This window comes from Mycteria americana, chromosome Z (genome assembly GCF_035582795.1).
Source record: "Mycteria americana isolate JAX WOST 10 ecotype Jacksonville Zoo and Gardens chromosome Z, USCA_MyAme_1.0, whole genome shotgun sequence".
In the NCBI taxonomy this organism is placed as follows: Eukaryota; Metazoa; Chordata; class Aves; order Ciconiiformes; family Ciconiidae; genus Mycteria; species Mycteria americana.
In genome coordinates this window covers 48,691,726-48,698,594 of record NC_134396.1, presented here as the reverse complement: position 1 = coordinate 48,698,594, position 6,869 = coordinate 48,691,726, and positions in this window count along the sequence as shown.

Genomic DNA, 6,869 nt, shown 5'->3' with positions numbered 1-6,869 from the left:
GCAATCAAATGCCAAAATCTCATTGCAAAAGTGTGCTGAATCTTATGTAGCACAGACACATAGTAATAAGCAGAAATAAGTGGAAGTGACAAAAGGGAAGTTTCTACATTAGTGATAGGGTGGATAAGATCCTGAACAGGAGAAATTGAGGTTTTAGGACTGTGTAGCATACCTCATCTCAAGCACTGGCCCAGCTCCAAACCCGACGTTTGAAATGCCCTGTTTGTCAAAGTCCCTCGGGTACACTTTGAAGATGTGTCCATTGCATACTACCACTCTAGCAAATCTCTCTGCTAAATTCCTGCTGCTGCTGAATTTAAAATGAATGTGCTCTGGGATTAAGTGACCCAGCATACTCCAGCACAAACAGATGTAACATCAGCAGAAAAGACTGCCAGAGTTTCAGGTTCTCAGCAGGGGATGTTTGAAAGGCAAGTAGTGTTTGTGGTAATGAGGAGGACAGCTAGAGACTTAGGTCTCTCTAATTATCTTCAAGTGACATCAGTGTAAAGTGGAATGTTGCTGCCAGAAACCTGCTAGACCACATGCCTGGGAAAGCGTCATTAAGCACATGCTATTCTAAGAGGAAAGGAAAACAGTAGCCCCAGACAGATCAAACACACGAAGGGAATGACATCTCAGAGACTGGTGCGGTGCAATGACCTGGAAAGCTCAACCTGTGCAGGTGTTGACCACCACATGTGCCACAAGGGCCATGCTTCAGCGCATTCTTCCCACTGCCCAGAAGTCTTTGCCTTGAAGAATAGCAGCAGATTGAAACCAAGTGTCCAGAAACAGACTTGACTGATGTAATGGTAATAACAAATAGCAGACTTTTCAGTGAGTGCACTGTGTGAATTTTACTTTTTAATACCAAATTACCTTTGGAGAAAGGACTACACAGCAAATTTGGGCCAGCCTCTTCTTTCATATCTCTGAGCAGCTCCCATGGTTAAAGCGGAGAGAGATCAAGTTTGGCATGAAATTCCCGTACCATTAGAAAGGCTATCCTGAGGACAGGATCTTGTACTGCTTAGGCTGCTTCCTAAAGGCTTCAGAGGATATGCTGCATTGGCCTGCGGAAGAGGAAGCTGATTGTTTAGAAAACAACTGCAGATGTTCTCCATCTCTTCTGACGTAACCACAAACCCAGCAATAGCTTTTTTTGAGGATTTCCAAAGAGCTCTAAAAACAAGATTTTGAAGTGTTGTCACAAAATCAGAAGTGAACCATTTCTTACTTATTCATAACTATGTTTTTGAAATGGTTGCCTCTACAGGATAAGAATAACATGCTTTTTATCAAAAAAACAGTCTCAACTTTTGGTATTTGTGGGAAGATGTCAACAGCGAGAAGCAACCAGATTTACACCATGGGCAACCAAGATTGCCAAGTGAAAATCTGGACTTTTGGAAAACTAAGGGTTGATGATAAGCACCTGCAAAGCACTGAAGATTCCTGTGAACTTGGCAGAGTTCAGTAGTGAGGGAGAGGGAGACCTATTTGTACAGAGGAATGTCCTTTGCACAGTTCCTGAGGATGCATGTCAGGGCCTGTAGCTTGTCTGCACATAAAGAAAAACTTCCAAAACTGGATGAGACAAAAGATCAACCATACATCTGTCCATGCTTTTCTTCTATGACTGTTAAAAGACGGAAGCCACAGGCACTGTGGGGGATTAGATAGCAACAACTATCTTTGTCATATTAGACAGGTTTTGATGTAAAAATACTGTATAATGGCTTTTGTCATTACTTTTCTTATTAATTTTGGACATGACCTTCCCTCCCATGGACACATCAAAAAAGCCTGGCTTTTATCTCATTGGCCAACCAGCACAAAACAGTTCTAGCTTTTTGTAGCTCAGTGACCATATGTTTTCTACCACGTATTAGTAGAGTCTTCTTGGCAAGATGACAAAGGGTTTTGTTCTCAGACAGACTGTGTAGTTCCTCTCAGATGAGATTTGTTTTTCCAGATGGCACAACTGACATCTGTCTGATGGAATTCCCAAACACAAATGTGACAAGTGAAATGCGGGATTTGGCCAGTGGCACAACCAGCTGTTCACAGTTCAGTGTTCATCATGGGCAGCATCTTGCCATACTATTCACCACTTTTAAAGGGCAGAGGGCAAATAAGTTGTTCTATCTTCCCAAAAGTGCAACATATTAACTCCCTTACAGTAAGAACTCCTTGGTGTGCTCCTAACATTCTCCTCTGCATCAGGAGGAAATTTCACTCACAGCTCTGTACTATCCTCAGCTCAGGGCTAAGATTATGGCAGGTACCTGACGTGGGAGTACTAATCTGTTGTACAGTGAACATCTTAAGAACAGGGCACATCTACTGAATATTTAGCAGTGGTTCACTGTGCTCACAAAACACTGCACCCAAGGCAGGGACAAGCTTCCTTGACTTGACATTGGAGCCTGTTCATAACCAAGCTCAACACCAATATCACCGAGTATCTGTAAACCTTCTAAGGAGTAAAGGTGAAAGTTTCCTGACAGGAAAATCCATTAAGAAATTACACATCTCTAAAAATGATGAGCTGTCACTAAATCTGTTTTCCCATTCAGCTATTCTTCCTAGACCTTCTCTGATTTTATGAAATAGTCTCAGAAGTAAAGCTAACAAATACGGCTGTAATTTTTTTTTTATCTGGGCAGGGAACTCTTCTCCCCACAACATACACAGAAGTAGAATACATTTCTTCTTCTCTGACTGCAGTGTAGGATTTGGTGCTGGCTTGTGCAGTGGTCTGTTTGTACTTAGCATGAAGAAGGTAACTGAGAAAGACTCTACTATCGTGACCTGTGGTGAAGTTCTAATGGGGATGGACCCCTCAGACGGATGGACCCAGAGCTGCCTGATACAGACAGACTGACTGACACAAAAAAAACCCAAAGAAAAACCAAACAAAAAAAGCTTTCCATACTGTGATAGACATTACTAGAGAACTGCAGCTAAGAAACAGGTACGGAGACGCAGGTGCCATGCTTTCGACTGATCCTATACTTCTGGTGAGTGTAATTTCCAGGTAAAGAAAGACAGCCATGAGATACTGTGCTGTCTATACTCAAGGCAGAATTAGACCTTACTTCACCAGAAACACTACAAGTATCAAGTTGCTTTTGTTTACTGACTGAAGGAACGATAAAGGAGCGCGTGATTTGCATGGTGAGAAACACTTAAGCTCACAATGCCAGCCAGTTTATTCCTGTACATTTCTATTCTAAGAACATTAATGGCACATCTTCTCTATGGTTGTTACCAATTGCATGGATGTAATGAAATCCTGCTGGTTTTGTTGCTTACAAGCAGCATTGCTAAAATAGCTTTGAGATCAAGGAGGACTAACTACTAAAGCACAAACATATCTTGAGTGAAATGTGGGTCCTTGCTTTCCCTTCTCAAGGGCGTCAGAAGGGTGAGCTCAAATAGGGAGCTTCCAGTCAGGTGTCTACATTGACACCTCACTAGCTAAATGCAGATTGTCTTTGTTTTGAATGGTCTTCAGAACCTTTGCTTTCCACAGACATAAACTGTGGTTCAAGTACTTGGACCTCCAAAAAATGTGCTAGATCTAACTTACAGTTCCGTACAGAAACACTCACCTTGCATTTGCAACAACAACTTATGGACCCCATGCAAGCTCACATTAGTAAAATTAACTTGGAACATTCAGTGAGTCATTGCAAAACACAAGTGAAAAGATTTGTGTAATATGGAAGCAGTAGACTGAAATCTTGCTGTACTTGCTATGGAGACTGGATGAAAGAGCTCTTGGTGTCTGTTGGACATTGAAGTTGCTAAGACAATGAATTCAAATGACTACCAGAAGCAGAAAGCTTTGTATAATGCCAGAGTAATACAAAAGCATCTTTCACTTTCCATTTTGCTTTTCTTCTATTTCAGAGCCATAGTAAAAGTAAGACATATCCTAAATATTCAGAGACTTCTCTTAAAGAAATAAAACCACAAGCTTGAGGGCAATGCAGGTTTTCATCACAATGCAGTAAATTTCATCACGGTGCAGTAAAGGATTCAATGAAAATTATTAACTCCGTGATGGAGGGCAGCTGGGAATGATCAAATCTAACAATCATTATTTGCAGTTCAAAACCAGAATGTACAGACTTATCCTCAGAGTATGACACCTATATCAGCTGTCACCCAGTGCAAAATGAGTTACTTGGGTGCCATACTTTTAACAGTTCATGCAGATCATTGAATCTATCCACCTCCTGCCCAAGCACAGTGGCTGGTAGCTCGCAGAAACCTCCTTTCCATCACACAAGGAGCATGGCTGATGCTATGCTCCAAGCTATCGACCTCCCTGCTTCACTCTGCCTCTGAATATCTGCTCAGTATCTCTGTGCAGAATCCCTGCATGCAGCAGGTACTTATTTCCCATGCGGTTGTCAAAAGCTATGTTGCTGTAGTGAGTAAAAACCTCTGCTGTGACATGTCGATCTCTCTCACATCATGTACAATAAGACAAAAAAAATGCCCAAACCAGATCTCTCATGCTGTGTCAGCCAACTAAACAGCAGCTCATGGAATCATACCAATTCATTTCAGTGGTGGATCTGGCCACTCTTGAATTGCATTTAACACTTTACACAGTGGCCAGAGAACTGGTTTCAAAAAATTCTTCTCTAAATAAAAGATAAACCTGCAGGTTTCCTAGAAGTGTTGTAAAATCAATGCTTTTCATCATGTTCTAAGCAGAAAATGTTGAACTGTTAAGATTACACTCTTTCAAATGTATTACAAAACAGAAAAAAATTAAATGCCTTCAAAATTATGGTGAAGCCAATAATAGTATTCCTATAGGCAAAGAAGGGCAGGTGCTCATGAGAAAAACATGTCATGAGAGTGACTGTTTCTAACTTGCTTGTGTATTGACTGCACAGTATTGACTGCAGTGCCTGCCTGGGAAAAGAAGGTAGTATTTCTAAAAGGATTTGGAAGTCTTAAGTGATTAGAAAAATCATCTCTAAGGCTCAAATAAATTTTCATGATGAGGTATCATAGCAACAATATACATCTTTTGTTCCACTAGGGAAAATATCGGGGGGGTTTTCTGGTGAACAGCTTTTATTACACATTCCCTTAGCTCTTATTTTAATTTATTTTCTAAAAGAAAATTTTAACACTCACATCACCTAAAATGCATAAATCTCACAGCTGTTTATATGCTCACCCGGCAGCCAGAACTACGCTGGTGAAATATTTTGCCTGCTTTGTTTTACATTGATGTATTGAAGAGGCCTGGCATTTGCCAGCATCCAGTCTCACTGAATTCAGTGGGAATTGTTCCACTGGCTTGCCTGAATCCAGCACTGAGACTTTTACTATTGTATCATAAAATGCCCAGTGCTTGCTCTGGCTCAGGAGTCCCTTCCCCTTTCTCTCTTCCCATACAATTGGTGGGCCCACCAAAGAGTAGCTTCTGGAAAACAGAAGAGATGGGAAGAGATCAGCTAGTGAAGGGGTTAAACCTAAGTTAACCACATTTTTCATGCACTTGCCTTTTCTGAGAAGCATTTTCTCAAATGCAAGGAGGCTTTTCTGATTAAGGAAACTGAGGAAATCCTGAAAGTAGGTTCTTAACAAACTGAATTTACCATGCATTGAAATTCTCTCCTGATGCTTTGCTAAGATGTGATCTGTTGCTGACTACATATTCCCCATTGTGCCTGCAGGAGCAGCAGGTCAGCAGGAACCAACACATTGGTTTATCCTACCCACCTATTTTGACAGTTCCGTCTAGCCAAATATGCTGTTTACAACACTGGCCAGTGTGGGGCACTTTGAAAGAGGCTATCAACACTATAATTTGTCCCAGTAGTACACTTTTAATCATCATTCTTAACACCGATTACTGCTTAGAGGTCTTAGTTCTTGAAGCATTTGATTGCTACTCCCAAGTGTTTATGATATGTAGCAGTTGTTTATACTTAGCAAAAGAACACTTTTCTTAAAAAAAAAAAATCTGTTTTGATTAATCTTACATGTTTTATACTCGCTAGTCAGAGCACCTTCATGAAGATGTTCAAAAGCACAAATGAGAATTTGTTGCTCAATGATGATTTATGCAACAACTTCCATGGGTTAACCATGAATTATGATCAGGGTTTTTTTTCCCTTTTTAGCATTCAAAGTACAGAAAATTTTCGTGAGTATTAGAAGCTTTGGCTTTTTATATGTTATATGTATATTTACTATTTCATTAGGTAAGACTGGTATCACCACAAGTACACTTTTGTTAGAAGTGAGTTTATTAAAGAGCGAACCAATTTTCACTCTTTTTAACCAACAATCTTTACAATATAGAACAGCAGCACTAAGAAGGATAGAAGTGACACTGTCATACCAGGAAGTTTGGACAAAATGGTGTTAGCAGGTGCTTCAACAATTTTGTCACTGCTTTTTCCTGATCTTTGTGCTGTTGTTCATGGCTGCAACACAAGGATTGTTATAATTAAAGTATTTATCTCTTTACACCGGATAGAGGGGGGGAAATAGAAAATAGGAAGCCTTCAGAGCACTTTCCAACGGAAGCCTCATCTTGTCTTTTCTTCTTTTTTCTTTGTTCATAGGAAATACTTCCACAGAATATTTGGGATTATGATTTTATTTACATGGCCCACTCCAAAATTTAGTTCTGCTATTCTGCACCAACTTTCTACTTGCTCTCAGCTATTTAGTAAAAGAATAACTATACAGAAAAAATATATTTCCTAAAGTTCATTCCCAGGAATTAATATACAATATATTTTTTTAATTCTGCACAGCATTCATTCCATTGAATAGTAGACTATAAATACTATTTAAATTCAAGATAGATGCTTAAAATT